Source organism: Leptopilina heterotoma, unplaced genomic scaffold (genome assembly GCF_015476425.1).
Source record: "Leptopilina heterotoma isolate Lh14 unplaced genomic scaffold, ASM1547642v1 Lhet_54, whole genome shotgun sequence".
NCBI classification, from domain to species: Eukaryota; Metazoa; Arthropoda; class Insecta; order Hymenoptera; family Figitidae; genus Leptopilina; species Leptopilina heterotoma.
In genome coordinates this window covers 791,487-811,552 of record NW_025111118.1, presented here as the reverse complement: position 1 = coordinate 811,552, position 20,066 = coordinate 791,487, and the positions used below count along the sequence as shown (strand labels likewise).

The window sequence follows — 20,066 nt, the reverse complement described above, 5'->3', positions numbered from 1 at the left end:
AATTTATATTTTTTTATTTCAATATAGAAATATTAATATTATGTAAATTGAAATTAAATTTGAAATTAAATTCAAATTTAAAAAAAATGAAAAATATGCATTTAATATTTTCATTCAACTTCTATTTATTTAATTTTAATGTAAATTAAATTTAAACTAGCAACAATTCGCGCGCTTACTCGCGCAGCTGACTTTCACTCACTTTTTTAAAATAAAATAGCAATTTTAAAAATAATAGAACGAAAAAATTTTTAATTAAAGTATTTTTTTATAAAAATAAAATATAATTGGTATATATATATAGTTTTTAAATTATTATAATTATAATAATCATATATTCTGACATAGGGATTTCAGGGAAAAGTCAAGAATTTTGATTAAAAGTACTGAAAAAAATTAAATTTTTAGAATTCATAAGAAAATTCTGAATTTTTGTGTCTTTTTTGATTGACTTATAGACTATGAAATTACCACGAATTCTAACAGAAAATCTTCAATTTTTTCAATTTCTGACAAAAATTCCTTTTTAAATAGGTAACTTAAATCTTCAACAAATATAATAAAATAAATAAATTATTTAATCAATAATTTTACCTTAATATTTCAAAATTAATTCAATTTTAAAAGAGTTGCGTTTACAATTTTCATAAATAAATCAACTTCAAACGGTTTCAATTTGAAATTTTATAAAATTTCAATTTTTAATTAATTTAATTAGAAATTTTAATGAACTTAGATTTTTGAAAAATTTTAATAATTTTAAATCTTCTAAAATTAGTTTAATTTGTCAATATATATTTAATTAATTTTTAAAGACTAATAGAATTATGGAAGAATTTAAAAAACACTAAAAAAATTGAATTTTGGAAAGGTTACAAATGATTGCATTCACTCTAAATCTGAATCAGTGAAATTTTCACTGATTCAGATTTAGAGTGTTCAATTATTTTCAAAAGTATTAAAATTCTTATCAGAAAATTCAATTTGTATGTTCAAAATTTAAAAAAAAAATCTCGACAAAATTAAAATTCTTATCTTAATAAACAAAAAAATTCTTCTTCAAAATTCAATTATTTTCAAAAATTTTAATAAAATTCTTGTTAAGATTTCAATTATTTTCAAAAATGTTCCTCATTTAAATCATTTTCAATTTTTACTATTTTAATCAAATTACCTAAAAGAATTCAATTATTTAAAAACAATTTTAATGAAATTGTACGCAAACATTTAATTATTTTCATAAATAATAAAAATTTTACAGGCATTAAAATATTTACAAATTTTTTATAAGTTTCTTCTCAATAATTAATTTATTTTTAGAAATAATAAAACTCATCGCAGAATTTTAATTATCCTTAATATTTTTAATACAATAAAATCAAATTTCTTGAAAAATGTAACTAATCTAAAAAATTGTATTAAAATTCGTCAAAAGAATTTAATTATTTGAAATTTGTTAATAAAATTCTTTATAAGAATTAAATTTCAAGAAACATTCAATTATTTAATAAATCATTCCCTTTTGTATTTAAATAATTAAATTCTCGTAGAATTTTCTAATAAAAATTTATTTGAAAATGAATTTTAGTTTAAATTTTAGATAATAGAATATGAAAATAATTTTTAAGAAGTTACAGTAACAATATTTGTATAACATAAAATAATAATTATTTTATCTCTCGATTATCTTTAATTGTTATAAAAAAATGAAGAAATCGATCACTCCGAGTCGAAGACTCGTAGTAATCTATATCTTCATGTTTCATAACAATATTTTTAAAGATGTTGAATTTAAAAAAGGTTTGCATTTGAATTTTTTGAAAATCTGAATTCCTTTGGAAAGATAATAATAATTAAATATTAAATGTTAAATATTATTAAATATTAAAATATTTTTAAAAAATTATATAATCAAAATTATTAATAAAAACCAAATAATAGGAAATAAATAAGAGAAAATAAAAAATAAATAGAAAAACAAATGAACAATGAAATAGAATAATAAACAAATTATCGCAGGATTCAGTTATACTTTCAACAAAATGGACTTGGATTAATAAAAGGGTCAAAATACTCAAAATAGAACAGAATCAAGTTTAGGACCAATTTTCAATTTCCACCACACGGAACATGAAAAATGCATTTGTGAGAGGAAAAGTATATTTTTTTCCCCTTATTTTCTTTCGAGTATAATCCAGAGGAGATTCACGAAATAAAATGAGCCATTTGACTTGATGTCTTTTATAGAGCGCATCATGACAGGAAAAAGGTAGCTAAGATAGCGGCCTCATAACAAAATGAAATCTAAAATCAGGCAACATGATATAGTCCAGAATGACATGACCCTTTAAATGTATATTTTTTCTCGGGAACTTTTTGTTTTTTTTTTGTTTTGGAATTTATAACAGAAATATGAAAATAGTGTTTGTATTTCTCACAGTTGCAACCAAAAAAAAAATAAATATACACAAAATTGCATCTATTTTTTTGCAAAGCTGTGATATGTATGTATATACAAAATAACTATATATATGCGTGATTCAAACACATATAAACTGAAATCTGACACTGCGGCATTCCAGTTACCTGACTTCTATGGAGTCTCGTGCTACGTCCGAACACGTGTCAACATGTCAGTTGACATAGATTTTTCGTCGAGATAGGTTCGACCTGAAACTAAGACGAGTTCCTCGAGGGCGAGGAAAGAATCCAGTTTTGTTTGATGATACTCTTCTCTCTACCTACGCGATTCTTGCGCCTCTTTATTTATATTTTCATAATTTTTTTCCTTTTGATATAAAGAAAGACGGCGAGACATTATATATATAGGATTATTAATAATTTTTCCCTAATTTACTGACTTTTTTTCACACTTCAACTTTGATAAATGAATAATCTGATATTCTATTCACAGTTATAAGTATCTTTTCAGTATGCTCTTTTATAGGGTCATAGAAGGATAGAAAATTATCATTTCTCTATGATAATTCTTCTTTTTATTACTATAGAACTGGAGATTAATCACATTTATTATTCTGATCACAATTATGATAATTGTCAACTGTAATTATCTATTTTGGAAAATATTTATGTATCGCTTTGTGTGCGATCGTTTAAGGATATTTGTATTCAGAAAACAAATTATGAAGATATATGTATGTTTTGTATTTTATTTATAAAGGGTTACCACAAAAAAATTTAATTTTGTTTTTCCCTGATTTCCAGGCAAAAATTTGATTTTTTCCCTGACCCTAAAGAATATTTTAATTCACTCTAAAAATTATTAGATACTCGAAAAAATATTAATTTCAAATTTTTTAAATTCAAAAACTAATGAATATTATTTAAAAAAACATGAAAAAATCGATCACTCCGAGTCGAAGACTCTCGGATTCATGTTTTATAATAATTAAAAATTACGGAGTGATAAAATCATTATTTTATAATATTAGCAATTTATTACTGTAACTTCTTCAAAATTAGTTTCATCATTTTAATTCAATTATTATTTTCTATAATTTCTAACTAAAATTCTTCTATTAAATCCATTATTTTTAATAATTTTTCAAAAAGTTCTTTAAGAATTTTCAAGTCCAATTGTTTACTGCCTTTTTCAAGTAAAATTAGCAATTTTAAAAATAATAGAATTTAAACATTTTTTAATTTAAATTTTTCTTGAAAACACTAAAAAAAAATTCAATTTTGGAGAAATTATAAATAATTGCAGAAATTCAATTATTTGCAAAAAAAATTTAACTATGTTCAAAATTTGACAAAAATTCTCGTAAAAATCCCAATTATCTTTAGAAATAACAAAATTCTTCTCCAAAGTTAAATTATTTTCATAAATATAAAAAAAAATTCTTGTCCTAATTTCAATTATTTTCACAAAAATTTCTTATTTCGATTATTTTCAATATCTACTATTTTAATGAAATTTCCCAAAAAGAATTCAATTATTTAAAAAAAAATTTAATAAAATTGTATGCAAATATTGAATTATTTTCATAAATAATAAAAATTTCACAGGAATTCAATTATTATTTTCATAAAAAAAAAAAAAAATTAAAACTTAAGACTAATTCCCTTCTTTCTCGAGAAATTTGATTAAAATTGTATTAAAAATAATATAATTGAAATTCGGCGATGAGTTTTATTATTTATAAAAATAATTGAACTTCTAAAAAGAATTTTACTATTTACAAAAATAATTGAATCCCTGTAAAATTTTATTATTTACGAAAATAATTGAATGTTTGCGTAGAAATTTTTAATAAATTTGTAAATAATTGAATTCCTCTGAAATTTTTATTATTTAAGAAAATAATTGAATGTTCACAAAGAAATTTCTAATAAATTTGTAAATAATTGAATTCCTGTGAAATTTTTATTATTTATAAAAATAATTTAATATTAAGGAAAAAATTTCTAAAAAATCGAATTGTTTATTAAATTAGTAAATATTGAAAATCATTCAATTGTTGCAAATTTTTGAAAATAATTGAATTTTGGAGAAAAATTTGATTATTTATTACTTTTGAAAATAATTGGATTTCTGCAAACATTTTGTAACTTTTTCAAAATTCAATTCTTTTTTGTGTTTTTTGTTAAAATTCTTCCATAAATTCATTATTTTTAATAATTATTTAAATATATATATATATATATTAACAAAAACAAATTTTAGAAGAATTTGAATTATTAAAATTTTGCAAAAATCTAAGTTCTTTAAAATTTATAATTAAATTCATTGAAAATTAAATTTTATAAAATTTTAAATTGAAACATTCTGAAGTTCATCTAATTGTGAAAATTGTAAGTTCAACTCTTTTAAAATTCAATTAATTTTGAAATATTTAAGTGAAATTACATATTAAATAATTTATTAGTAATAATTTTAAGATAGTTCTTGAAGAATTCAGTTATTTAAAAAGAATTTTAATTTTAATTTTAATTTCAACTTTACTTGTTAATTCATGTATTCAAATTATTATTAAAAAAGAAAATGTAAAGAAAGTTTTTCTATGTAAAATTAAAAAGCAATTTTCAGTTCTTTATTATAAAGTTTGTAAACTTTACAAAAGTTAAATATTTAAGAGGAAAAAATTATTTTCGCTTTAATTTTTTTCTCTATTTTTCTACATTAATGTTAGAATTTTTTATTTTTTTATTTTAAGTGTTAAGTACAAAACAAGAGAAACATTTACTTAAGAGTCGATTACTCAAGAGATAAAACCTGCTCTCGCATTAATTATTTGATTTAACACTTTTTCGTGAAATAATTCTAATATTTTATATGAAATTGACAAAAACTTGTTTTTCTAATTTTTAAAAATATTTCACGGTAAACAATTCCTTAGGAATAGGAAAATTTTTATTCGAAATACTTTTTAAAAAAAGAAATTAACATTGTAAATATGAGAATATTTTTGAATTTAAAAAAATATATATAAAACTAAATTTAAAAAAAGACTTAATTTTATATGTAATTAATTACAAAAATTTATTTATTTTTAAGTTTATTTTCTAAATTTAAATTAGAAAATAAACAAAACTTGAAAAAAATAAATAAATCAAACTTATAAATAAATAAATATTATATACTCTCTAACTTTGAATTAGTCAAAATATTTACTAATTTGAATTAGTAACTGAAATTTGCTTTTGAATTTGTAAATTTGACTAGTAAACAGTAATTTCTACTAATTTATTAGGAAAATATTTTTTTGGGAAAAAATTTATACAACAAATAAAATAAATATAAAGAAAAATAAAAAAAAAACCAAATGCAAGAATAGAAACAAAATATCGCAGCAAAAGTACAAAAAAATCGTTCAAATGCAACAAAGTAAAAATAAAATACCGAAACAAGTGGAAAAAAGAATTCGAATGCAACAAAGTCCATTAAAGTGTATTTCAAAAAATAAACATAATGTTTACTAATTGAGATATTTACTTCCGCAAAAACTAAATTAAAAAAAAAGAGCAGAAAATTACATTTTTCGCCGCCGTTTCAAGGCGTTTAAAATAATTATACATCGGAGAGATTTGTTTTATAAAAATATAATAATCACGAAGAGTGGTAAAAGTGCGATAATTGTAGACCAATAAAATAACGAGCAGATCCTTAATACTGTGCGGGCAAGATACTAATTGCAGAGTTGGTAGTTGGTATATATATATATATATATATGTACATACAAATATATATATAAATGCTGAAACCAGTTTCAAGTGCGCATTCATAAAAATTGATAGAGAGTGAAGTTGTTCTATCGATTGCAATGCGTGCACACTATTGTCTCTCTATAAAATCGTACAACTTGAAAAAAGCAAAAAAAAAAAAAACAAAACAAAAAAAACAAGTCCTACATGTAGATCTTTTGCAACATCAAAACAAAACAAAACAAAATTCCTTGTTTATTTTTCCACTTTTTCGAACTCATAGATTTACGTGATTTCAGCGCAAGTAAATAATTTGTATGCAGACTGTGACAGTTGCAGGTAAGCTGGGGATTTAGGTCTGAATCAAGTCTATTTCCCTTCAGCTATTGTAAATATCAAAATACGAAAGTAAAAGCAGGTTTTACAAATATTTCATTTCAAAAGATCTCTTTTTCGAAAAAAAATGAAAAAAAAAAAATGATAGAGAAAAAAACGTATCATTTATCTTTGAATTATGTCGTTCCAGATTTTCATCATTTGCAAGTTTTCTATTTAATTCCAGGGTAGAGAAAAAAAGCTTTGGTTTATTACGGCTAAAGAAACAGATTAAATATTCATATACGTTCATTGTGAATAAAAACTTTTTCATTTCATTCACATGAATATATAAATCTCGAAGAAAAAAATTTTTTTTCCCTCTCGTTTCAATTTTTGTCAGCGCAAAAAAAAAAACAAAATTCGACTAATAGAATTTAGAGGAATATTTTATTTTACGTGAAGTGAAATTTTATTTTGCTATATAATTTTCTTCTTGGTGGGGAAAAAAGTATTAATTTTTTTTGGGGAAAATAATTAAATAGTGGAATAAATTAATTTTATTTTTCTATATAATTTTCTTTTTGGAGGGAAAAAAATATTAATTTTTGGGGAAAATACCAATTTTATTTATTATATGCTTTTTTCTTTAACAAAATTTCTATTTCAATTACAATTGTTTTAAAAAAATTCAAAGTTTTTCAAAAATAAAGGAAAAAAATGTTTATAAATTCCATTTGTCAATTACAAATTTTAATTGAAAATTTTTGAATTTTTAGAAAATAAAGGAAAAAATTTTACTCAAAAAAATGTTCTATTCCATTTGTTTACGAAATTCTTTAATTGCAAAATTATTCAAAAACATGCGTAGCTTCTTTTTTAAATAAATATTTAATTATTATTATTTTTCCATAGGAATTGAGATTTTCAAAAAGTGTTAAAATCATTATTTTAAATTATAAGAATATTGTTATTGTAACTTCTTAAAAATTATTTTCATATTCTATTATCTAAAATTTAAACTAAAATTCATTTTCAAATTAATTTTTATTAGAAAATTCTACGAGAATTCAATTATTTAAATACAAAAGAAAATTATTTATTGAATAATTGAATGTTTCTTAAAATTTAATTCTTATTAAAGAATTTTATTAACAAACTTTTAAATAATTGAATTCTTTTGACGAATTTTAATAAAATTTTTTTAGAATAGTTACATTTTTCAAGGAATTTGATTAAAATAATTAAAAATATTAAAAATAATTGAAATTCTGCGATGACTTTTACTATTTCTGAAAATAATTGAATATTTGCAAAGAAACTTATAAAAAATTTGTAAATATTTGAATTCCTGTGAAATTTTTATTATTTATGAAAATAATTAAATGTTTGGGTATGTACAATTTTATTATTAAAATTTTTTTTAAATAATTGATTTCTTTTGAATAGTTTTATTAAAATAGAGATATTGAAAATTATTGAAATGAGGAAAATTTTTGAAAATAATTTAAATTTTGACAAGAATTTTATTAAAATTTTTTTTAAATAATTGATTTCTTTTGAATAGTTTTATTAAAATAGAGATATTAAAAATTATTGAAATGAGGAAAATTTTTGAAAATAATTTAAATTTTGACAAGAATTTTATTAAAATTTTTGAAAATAATTGTATTTTGAAGTAGAATTTTCTTATTTATAAAGATAATTGAGATTTTGATGAGATTTTTTTAATTTTGAACATAATTAAATTTTGTGATAAGAATTTTATTACTATTGAAAATAATTGAATTTCTGCAATTATTTGTAATTTCTCCAAAATTTAATTTTTTTAGTATTTTTAACTAAAATTCTTCTATAAATCCATTATTTTTAATAATTAATTTAATATTTATTGACAAATTAAATCAATTTTAGAAGATTTTGAATTATTAAAATTTCTCAAAAATTTTCCTACTTTAAACTTTGTAATTAAATTAATTTTAAAAATTGAAATTTTATAAAATTTTATAAAATTTCAAATTGAAACCGTTTGAACTTCACTTATTTATGAAAATTATAAACGCAGCTCTTTTAAAATTGAATTAATTTTGAAATATTTGAGTAAAATTATACATTTAATAATTTATAAGTAATTATTTTATGATAGTTGTTCAAGATTTAAGTTATTTAAAAAGAAATTACTTTCAAAAATTGAAAAAATTAAAGGTTTTGAATTATAATTTGTGGTCATTTCATAGTTAATGTGGCATACAAAAGATACAAAAATTCAGAATTTTCTTATGAATTTAAAAAATTTAATGTCTTTCAGTACTTTTAATCAAAATTCCTGACTTTTCTCTAAATTCCCTACGTCAGAATATATTCTACTATAATTATAATAATATTAAAACTATATTCCAATTCATATTTCATTTTTATGAAAATAAATTGGAATTAAAATTTTTTACGTTCTATTATTTTTAAAATTGCTAATTTTATTTAAAAAAGTGAGTAAAAAGTTAGCCGCTCGCGAATTGTTGCTAGTAATAAACATTAATTGTAAATTCAAATAAATGAAACATGGAAAAAATTTTTTCTAAAAAAGAAAAAATGGAAAAACTGAAGAAATTTTCAGAAAATCGTCCGTGGGAGAAGTTGGAGGAAAAAAAAAGTTTTTAAAGGAGAAAAAATGCCTTTTTTTGAAACAAATGTTTTCTACATATTTCATATGGTAAAACTCCGCGAAGGTTAAAATGCCTGCGAATATTTTTGCGAAGCGAAAGTTGTATCTAATAACCGTGACAATTTCTTTTCGTTTGTGTGTCTATGTGAGTGTGTGTGTGTGTGTGTGTATTGCAGAGACCATTTATTTTAGGAAAAAAAACGGGGGCAATTCTGTTCTATTTCGTATAGTGCGAATAAGTGCAATATCGTGCAAGGAATATCTTGGAAACACGTCTCATATATGTATGTATAGTTCCGCAGACGATTTATTTCACCGAATGTGTATACTTGCGAATCGTCAGTTTCTATTGAATTTCCCGCTTATCACATTCGATTTTTTTTTCACCCCTCATTTTTGAAAAAAGAAAAACATGTTTTATTTTCAATTTTTGTAATTCATTTTTTATGTAATCTTCCATTGACACTAATTAATTTTTGAAAATAATTTGTAAATACTATTTTTGATTTATAATTAATACAAAATATTAATAAATAAAATAAATAAATAAAAATTAATAAATAATAAATAAAATAAATAAATAAAAATTAATAAATAATAAAAAAAATAGTAAATAAAAATTAATAAATAATAAAAAAAATATATAAAAACAAATATCACGGATGAAAAAATTTGGGTAAATAGTTTACAGTAGAAAATATAGAAAAATTTGTATTCAAAACGAAAATAACAAAAAGAACGAAAAAAAAACAAAACAACTAGAAAAGAACGAACAAAAGTGAAAAAATCCCAAAAAGAAGAAATACAGAAAAAAATGAAAAACAGAATAAAAATTTGTAATTTACCTCTCTTTTCAATATTTTCTCTTCGCACATTTCGTCAAATGAATAACTATTCCTCTCTTTCCCTCTCGAATTCAAATAAAATTCAATGTGATTTAAAATCATCAATACATAAAATATATATATATTATTTGATATTCAATATTTTTCTCACAGTCGAGCCAATAATTCATCGTTTTCTCGAAATGAATTTAACGCAAACAACATTTTCCCATCACACGCAGTTTTTTTTTCATCGATTTGGAACAAAATAAAATGACAAAAAAAAAACGGGGAAAAAATAGTGTCGCTTTGAAAATGTTCAAAAGGTTATATGACATTCAGAAACAAGTGCAAATAGATTGTTGATTTGTCAGATACATTTTTATCAGATCTTTTGTATACAATTTTCAAGTACCTATATGTATATATCATATACATTTTTCCTGCGGATATTGACTCAGTGAGATTTTTTCAAATAATGATAATAATAATAATAAAAAAAAAGAAATTTTGTTCATTTTCAAAACTTATGGACCGTATGAAAAATAAAATTGGAAAAACAAAAATATATTTAGATTAATTTTGTATTTATTTTCACTGTATTGTTTATTTAAACTAAAATATTAATTTGACTGCATTACTTTTTAGTTAATTTAAATCAAAACTCTCTGTTCGCTTCGGAAATTAGTAAAAAATAATTACTTATTATTAGTAAAAGAATAACTAATTTTTAGTAGATTATCTTAAATTCTTCTCTCGCTTTTGTAATTAGAAAAAACAACATATTTTTAGTGAAAAAATAAAAGAGAAAAATATACAAATTTTAATAAATAAATAAATTTTATCAGAAATTTTAGACATTTTGAAATTAATTAAAAATGAATTTAACTAATAATTAATAATATTAGTTAAAAAAAAAACTATTTTTAAGAAATAAATTTCATTTTTACTGACGTGAGTTAATTAAACTAATTATTAGTTACTTAAATTGGTAGTAACTAATGATGATTAGTAGAAATTTTACAATTTAATTTGACAGACTTCGTGCAATCCAATTAGATTTAACTAATTCAAATTCAAAAAGTACTAAATTTTCAGTGAATAATTACTAATATTCTAAAAGTTTTTACTAATTTAACTTAGTTAAGTTTGACTAAAATTTTGATTGTTTCAAAGAGCCAATAAATGGCAAAATTTTTAACGAATTAAAATTAGCGACTGGTTCATGAATTTGATTTATTTATTATTTAAATATATTTATTAATTTTATTTTATTCAAATTTTTTTTATAATTATTTTTATTTTATAATTAATTCAAAATTGTAATGACAAATATAATTTTTTTTCATTCAAATACTAAAATTTTGTTAAATATTATGTTTTGTCAAATTTAAATTACGCAGATTTTTGTTCTTTACTTCTAAACAAAATTAGAAAATTGTTAAACAACTGTGAGAAATAGAAAATTTATTTATTTTGCATTATTTTTGTTTATGAATCACAGTTTTTTTTAACAAAATTATTATCTTGTTTGAGAAAAAAAAAGAAAAATATTTGCACAATTTCTATTTTTAATTGTTTTGAAAATAATTGAATTTCTGCAATTATTTGTAATTTCTCTAAAATAGAATTTTTTTTTAGTGTTTTCAACAAAAATTTAAATTAGAAAATTTTTAAATTCTATTATTTTTAAAATTGCTAACTTTATTTAAAAAAGGCAGTAAAAAGTTATCCGCGCGCTTTAGCGCCTGAATTGTTGTTGGTAAATAACATAAATTAATACAAAAAATGTAAAAGTAAAAAAAAGTGGGAAATAAAATGGTAAGAAAATAGTAAAATAGTAGAAATGATATAATAATTGTCAAAAATAGTCAAAAGTAGTCAAAATAGTAAAAAATAGTAAAAAATAGTAAAAAAAATGGCAAAAAATGTTTAGAAAAACTTTACTAATTCATCAGTAGAATCTACTCAAATCGTAGCAAAAATTCATCAGAACTTTTACCAACTATCAGCTAGTTTACCAATTCATTTAAAATACAATGATTTATTATATTGCATCAATGAATATCAAATTAAAAAAAAAAATATTACAGAATTAAAATTTTTTCCCACACTGAAATAATTTAAAACCTCTTCCTCAAAGAAAAATAAAGTTCATCCACATTTTCACACAGCAAAACATTCCAAAGTGACGAGATATAAACCGTGAAGAATTTTAAAGTGTAAAATCGAAGCTAATCCCTCGCCTTAAAAAAAAAAAACAGCAGAAAAAAAAACAACCAAGAACTGAATGAGTTTTGAGCTCACTACTGGTTTCGCAATAACGACAAATCATCTTTAGTTTGACGCGTTGTTCTCGCTTTGAAATTGTAAGTGTAAGAACTCATTACGTGCGTACTCAGAATTCAACTTTACCTGTGAGGCAATCTTGAGTGGGTAAAGAAGAGATTCCTCTTGGATTGTGATGAGCGTTTTGCCGCGCGCAACTTTACGACGCGTTCACCTTGTCAGTTTTGCCCTGCGTTCTCCAAATGATTCCAAGGTTTCAAAGAAAAAAGCAGAAAAACAAAACTGGGAGACACAAAACAACACTTTTGAGGGATTTGGAAAATTTCCACAAGGAACTAGCACAACTATTCTAATTTCTAATTATGCTTGACAATTGTAGGCACAAATTTTCACTTTATTTATTTGCAGCTGAGTGCAAAATAAAAAAAACACTTGGACACTTTTTTTTTTGGGTGGAGGTCATGAAACACTTGATTCGAGAAAAATTACTTTTTACGTTACTATAAACGTTGTATGTTAATTTCTACACAATAAACACCACAATTCACTGTTATATAGATGAAGAGTAACTTCATCAGCACTGGAAGTAAATTAACAGATGACCGAGTAAATTCACAAATGACGAGAGATGGACTTCCACCAGATGCCGGAGGTGTTAGGATGCAATGCAGTTTAATCGATGTAGAATTGTGCAGGATGTAGTGCAACCTCAGTGATGTTTTAGTGCCAATCGACAATAACACCGATCCTCGAAACACTCTCAACACACCAAAGTACTTGCTTGTACTTGTGCTGGTGCTGGTGACCGATCATGTTTCCGAAGCACTACACTTGCCCACTCATTGCTTACTTAGACAATCAACGCATTCCTGCACGCGACACATCATTTTCTCAATTTGTCCACGACTATTTTCAATTCAATTCTCTCCATTTCTCATCTGGGGCGAAATGATTTTTTCTTTCCTATTTTTCACCATTTACTTAATGTTAATATTCTCTGCAAATCTTCTTCTCTGCAAATTTTTTCTTTTTATTTTTCCTCTAAATCTTCTCTGAATATTTTTACTGTAAATTTTCTCTGCAAATTTTTACCGAAAATCTGCTCTGCAAATTTTTACTGTAAATCTGCTCTGCAAATTTTTACTGTAAATCTGTTCTGCAAATTTTTACAATTAATCGTCCCTTTACTGTTAATCTTCTCTTAAAATTTTTACACTGTAAATTTTCTCTGAGAATATTTGCTGTAGATGGAAATCCCCGCTGGGAATTTTTACTGTAAATCTTCTCCTCTTGAAATGTTTACTTCAAGTCTTCTCTTGAAATTTTTACTGTAAATCTTGTCTCCAAACTTTTACAGTAAATCTTCTTTGGGAATTTTTAATCTTGAATTTAAATTTTTACAGTAAATTTCTTTCGGTTTGCAATTTTTACAGTAAATCTTCTCTTTTGTAATTTTTACAGTAAATATCCTTCCTTGAAATTTGTTCGTCTAAATCTTCTCTAGATATTTTTCCCTGTTAAACTTCTCTTGAAATTTTTACACTTGTAAATCTTCTCTGCAAATTTTTACTGTAAACTTTCTCCTGAAATTTATACTGTAAATTTTCTCTGGAAATTTTCTCTGGAAATTTTCACTGGGAATCTTCTCTGCAAAATTTCCTGCAAACTTTCTCTGAAAATTCTTTACTGTAAACTTTTCCTTAAAAATTTTACTGTAAATTTTTCTCTCCGCTATTATTGCCACTGGAAATCTTCTTTTCGAAAAAATTTTCCCAAAATGTAAATCTTCTCTATTGCAATTTTTACACGGTAAATCTTCTCCTTTGCAATTTTTACACTGTAAATCTTTTCTTGAAAACTCGTTTTTTCCCCTTCACTGCAAAAATCTCGTCTCTTGGAAATATTTACAGTAAATCTTGTCTGAAAATATTTACTGTAAATCTTCAATTGACATCCCATTCAGAAAAGTACATCGCCGTAGTATGTGACATTCGAAGAATGCTGATTAGACTTTCAATACACGCCTCTCACTCAGAATTATCCAAGGAATATCCATCAATGTCAAAAGAGTGAGAAAAGAAAAACTTCCCGACACTTGTACTTTAGGAAAAATCGCACATACAATAAAAAATTATTTCTCCCCTTTTTCGACTATATTTCGACAGATAAAAAGAAACTTTTTCCTATTTTTTTTTGCAATTTTTTTGCAATTGCAAATTTTTTTAATTGCAAATTTGTTAATTGCAAATTTTTTAATTGCAAATTTTTTAATTGCAAATTTGTTAATTGCAAAAATTCCCCTTTTTCTTCTAAATTGCAAAAATCCTTCAATTGCAAAATAAAAGAGACGTTTTTTTATAAACTAAAATTTCTCGTGTCAGAGTGAGAAAAAAAATCCAATTCACGATTTGTTTATGTATTTATAATGAAACGAGACTCGCGAAATTGCGAATCAAGAATCAGAGCGAATCACCCCGAGCGCGGTTCTCGGAGAACGAACTGAAGTCGGTAGAGAGCACGCGACGTGAAGGTGGGAAAGGGGAGGTAAAGGGTGAGGAAAGGGGGAGAGGAGAGGGTTACGTTCGCCATGCGCGAATTCCCCTCTTTTATTTCCCCACCCCACTCTCAAAAACGATCGCTATCGATCTGTTAAAAAAAATGATCGTGGACTTGACTTTCCTCGTGAGGATCATATTGAAAGATCGTGAATAGTTCACAAGGAAATTCAAGGACAATATTGTTACATTTTTTTTTTTTCATTACTAGAGAATGATTTGGAATTTATATTTTGTTATTGAATTTATTGTTATTTATAATTGATAATTGATAATTAATTTTTAATTTTTAATACAGATAATTAAATTATTATAATTTGTGATTCTATTTTTTTCATAAAAAAATTACCTTTTATCATTTTTTTCAACGTCTACCCTTAAAAAGAATTACGTGTAAAAATTAACAGTAAGTAAAGTACAAAATAATTTTTATGTAAATTTTGTAATATTTACATGGAATTTCTATAAAATTTTCATTTTGACAATTTTTTGCGAAAAAAAAATTAGAAGAATGTAGATTATGTAAAAATTACGATGAATCAAAGAAATGCTGAAAAAACTCTATGCAGATTTCATAATATTTCAATGGAATTTACATGTAAATTAAATCAATATTTACATGGAATTTCTATAGAATATTTAGTTTTATAATTTTGTGAAAGAAAAAAAATTCAAAGTACGTGGAATGTGAAAATTTCTATAAATACCGAAATTCTGTAAAAATTCTATGGAAATTCCCTAATATTTCCATGGAATTTACATGTAAATTTCATAAATATTTACATGTAATTTCTATAGAATTTTCAAAAAAAAAACTTTTTTTAAAAAACTTTTTTTTTAAAACTAAACTTTTAAAAGTTTACGAAAGGAAAAAAAATTAGAAGTAAGTGCAATGGGAAAATTTTGATAAATGTAATTTTGCAAGAATCCTATGGAAATTTCTTAATATTTAATTTACATGTAAATTACATAAATATTTACAGATAATTTCTATAGAATTTTCAACTTTTGAAGTTTACGAAAGGAAAAAAAATTCGAAGTAAGTGCAATGGGAAAATTTCGATGAATGGAATTTTGTAAGAATTCTATGGAAATTCCATAATATTTACATGGAATTTGTATGCGAAATCCGCAAATGTTTACATGAAATTTCAAATTTGTAATTATATGAAAGAAAGAAAAATTCAAATTTGTGGAATGTGAATGTTTTGATAAATGTAAAAATTCTATTGAAAGAAATTACATATTTTTATGGATTTCAACGATTTGATTTTCTAAGGAAAATCTATGTAATTTTCCCAAGGAATTTTATTACAAAAAAATTTTTTTGATTGTATTTCATTTTGGAAAATTACCTGGAAAATTGCCTTCGTGGAATTTTCATAAAAGCTTTTATCAAAAATTCCATGGATATTCTGTGTATTCATGGAATTTTTATAAAATTTTCCATTTCGTAATTTTAAAAAAAAAATCTTATAGAGAATCTAAGTGGAACACAAAAATTTCAACAAAAATAAAAAATTCTGTAGATTTTTCTATAAAAATTCATTAAATTAGGATGAATACATAGAATTTACAATTTTTGTAATTTTTCTGAAAAGAATTTTAATTAAATTTACTTCAACATTTTACCGATTTCACAAAAATTTGTTTCTTTTACGTTTGGTCAGTAAATTTTGTTCCTACTGTTACAAAATTATAAATTACACGGAAATTGCTTAGAATTTTGCATGGAATTTCCATGGAATTTCTACAGAATTTTCCTAATTGTAGCATTTTCTTGAATTTACAGGAGGAAAAAAAAATTGAATCAGCAACATTTCCTAGTAAAAAAATTTCCAGGACGTTTCCATTTGGAATTTTTATAGAATCTGCATTAGAAAATTCCCTAAAAATTCCATAAAATTTCCCTGGGATTTTTATAAAATATACAAATTCGCAACTTTAAGAAAAAACATTTTTTACCCTCTTCTTCAAAAACGAAAAAAATTCCCCAGAAATCTCAAAATTGTAAAATTTAAGATTTTTAAGTAAAATTACAAAATTAGAAATTCCCTGAAAATAATTTTATACAGATTTTATTAAGAAAATATAATTTATTTTTCCTAAAAATATTCTGGAATTTTCAAACAAATTTCTTCAAAATTCCCACCCCCCCCCTTTTTTTAAAATTTTTCATTAAAAATTTTCCTGGACACTTTCTTCTCACGAGGAATTTTTCCAACATTCGAAATTAAAAAGTTTTGCTGTATTCTTTAATCAAAAAAAATTTTGACCTTCACAATTTTCTTTTTATGAGACCGGAAAGTAAACTTTTTTTACATTCACGAGATTACTTTTCAAAGTGTTAAAGAAAAAATGTGCTAGTAAATAATTATGACACACAGCTCAAGTCATATTGAATATTTGTAAAGAAACAACCATCGTTTTCTCCCATGAGAAAAATAAATTTTTTTACGATTCTAGAAAATATATATGTGAAAAAAATTGACATCTAACTTAAAATTCATGGAAAATTTAATAGACTTTGTGTAACGTTAAAAAATATTAAGCGAATTTAAAATTGAAAAACAAAATGGAAATTATTTTTTCCATATAGAATAATAAAAGTTTCTTTCTTAAACTTTGAATTAGTTGATAATAAATAATGTTATTTTTCCATTAAAAATTTTTTATTTTTAGTATAATAATTTTTTTTTTACTGACGATTGTTTTTTACTGATAGTTTTTTTTTGCTAATAATTGTAGTTACTATTGGAAATTTGTTGTTAAAAATAAAATAAATATTTATCTATATAAATTATAATTTTGCAGAGAAAAAAAATTTGTTCTATACAAATCGAGTAAAAAATAATAAAGTAGAGAAAAAAAATCCGAATACACTTTAACTTAGTTGTTTAACAAATTTTTTCTTTCATTTATTATTCCTTTGAAAAGCATGGCTTTGAGAAAACAAAAAATACAAACTGTCAACTCATATAAAGTGGCAATATACGTACGTCGTCCCGAGGACTTTAAAATGAAATATTCTCAAAAATATATAATTATATAACATTCTCTTGTATACTCAAAAAATAATAGTGCTATATTGGAAAATTAAAGAGAGAAAAACTCACCATTAGTTGATTATGGACCTACTATCCAATCCAGAAAGAATTCCTGAAATTGAAAAATGTTTTAATTAATTTTTAATTAATTATATGTCGTATACAAAAATTTCAATTTGAAACTCTCTTCATCTAAATTAACGAATAATTCAATTTGTGTCTAAATTGTTTCTAAACTCATTCAAAGTTTTCATCTATTATGAATTTGAGGAATTTATTTTTATAATAATAATAATAAGTCTGGGAATGAAGAAATAAATTTTACTCTAATTATAAAGTTGTAGAATATAGAGATGGGAAATTATAATTATTATACATATTATAAATTACGACTTAAAAAAAATTAATACGCACGACAATTTTTTTCCACAAAAAGGAATTTATCTCTTACAAAAAATTAATTGCATTCACTTTTTTGAGTTATTTAAAAATTCGTTCTTTAGAAAAAATAATATATAAAAACAAGGAAATTTTTCTGAAAAAATTAAAATTAGAATATTTTTTTTATATAAAAACCTAAAATCAAAGAAAGAAAAATTTTTGCTTTTATTGAGGGAAAATTTTTGATTCCAAAAAACTTTTTTTTGATAATTTGAGATAATTTGAACTTTCTTGCTTTTATATGAGCTCCAAAAGTAAAATTTTCTTAAAATTAGATTTTAAAGGTTTTTGTAAAGTCTGCTAAGTAATTAAAAAATAATTGTAGCTTTTAAGCTCAAAAAGTAAATCTCTCAAGAATTTATTTTACAGCTTTTAGAGAAACCAACCAAATAGAAAAAAATTTACAGCTTTTGTAAAAGCTCCAAAAAGCAAAATTCTCTCAAATTTTTTAGTTTAAAGCTTCTTGTAAATTCCGCCAAGTAGAAAAAAATTACTAAAAATTTAATTTTAAGATTTTTACAAAATCCACCAAGTAAATAAAAAAAATTCAAGCTTCCGTAAAAGCTCGTTTTACTAAAACCTACCAACAAAATAGAAAAAAGGGGAGCTTTCGTAAAACTTTTAAAGTTAAATTTCCTCAAAATTCTATTTTGAAGCTTTTTGTAAAACTCACCAAACAAATTGAAAAAAAAAATTTGTAGCTTTTATAAAAGCTCCTAAAGCTAAATTTCTTACAAATTTCATTTTAAAGCTTTTCGTAAAACTCACCAAGGAAATAGAATAAAAATTGTAGCTTTTCTAAAAGCTCAAAAAGTAAATCTCTTAAAATTTTATTTTAAAGCTTTTCGTGAAACCCACAAATTAAATAGAAAAAAATGTAAAGCTTTTTTAAAAACTCAAAAAGATGAATTCTCTCAAATTTTCATTTTAAAGCTGCTTGTAAAACACATCAGGCAAATAGAAGAAATTTTACCTTTCGTAAAAGCTCCAAAAGTCGACTTTAAAGCTATTTGTAAAATCCAACAAGCAAATAAAGAAAAATAATAATTTTTATTGAAGCTCAAAAGTAAAATTTCCTGAAAATTCTATTTTGATGTTTTTATAAAATCCCACAGAATAAAAAAAAATGTAGCTTTTATTAAAGCTCAAAAAGTAATTCCTCTAAAAATACAATTTCAAACATTTTTTCAAAGCTCACGGGAAGAAAAAAAACATTACGACCAAAAATTCAAAAATCCACACAGAGAGAGAAAGTATAGTAACCAAAATATATTATACATTCAGCGCTGGAAGAAAATACTGCATCTTTTATTTTGCATTAATTTTCAAATGTTGACACTTTTCAAAAAGTTTCGATCCTTTTTTTTAATTTATTATTTTATCCTATTTTTTCCATTTATTATTTATTGTACATTTATATTTATTCAAAAAGTTTTTTTTTAAACTGCTTTTTTTATCTCATGTTTTCTTTTGAAAACCGAATTTTCGACATACATCTTTCAATTGAGAAAGAGAGAGACTCTTTTTCTCTTGACACTTTAATTTAATTCCCAAAGTGGTTTTTTTCCAAATTACACCTTTATAGGTATTTTTATTTTCCTTCACTGTACAAAGCCTAAAATAATACCTTTTTTTTACGCAGTTTAGAATCTTTTTTCTCCTTTTTTTGCCGCGAAAAAATAAACATCTGAAAAATCTCTTACTTTTAATATTTTATACAGAACAATAAAAACGTGAAACTCGCAGAGCGCGGAAATTTTTTTTTTCC

General features: G+C 22.9%; 1 protein-coding gene across 3 annotated transcripts in view; it reads right to left on the bottom strand.

The window, feature by feature from the left end:
* The window catches only part of LOC122508409 (latrophilin Cirl-like), a 664,372-nt gene that overhangs the window by 595,547 nt on the left and 48,759 nt on the right, over positions 1 to 20,066 (bottom strand). For 2 of the 3 annotated variants that reach the window (XM_043621723.1, XM_043621724.1), the window contains exon 1: positions 12,382 to 13,758. The gene's annotated coding sequence lies outside the window, so the exon portion shown is untranslated. Of the gene's footprint in view, positions 1 to 12,381; positions 13,759 to 17,926; positions 17,970 to 20,066 lie in introns of those variants that run through there. The other variant, XM_043621720.1, reaches the window with a different exon arrangement.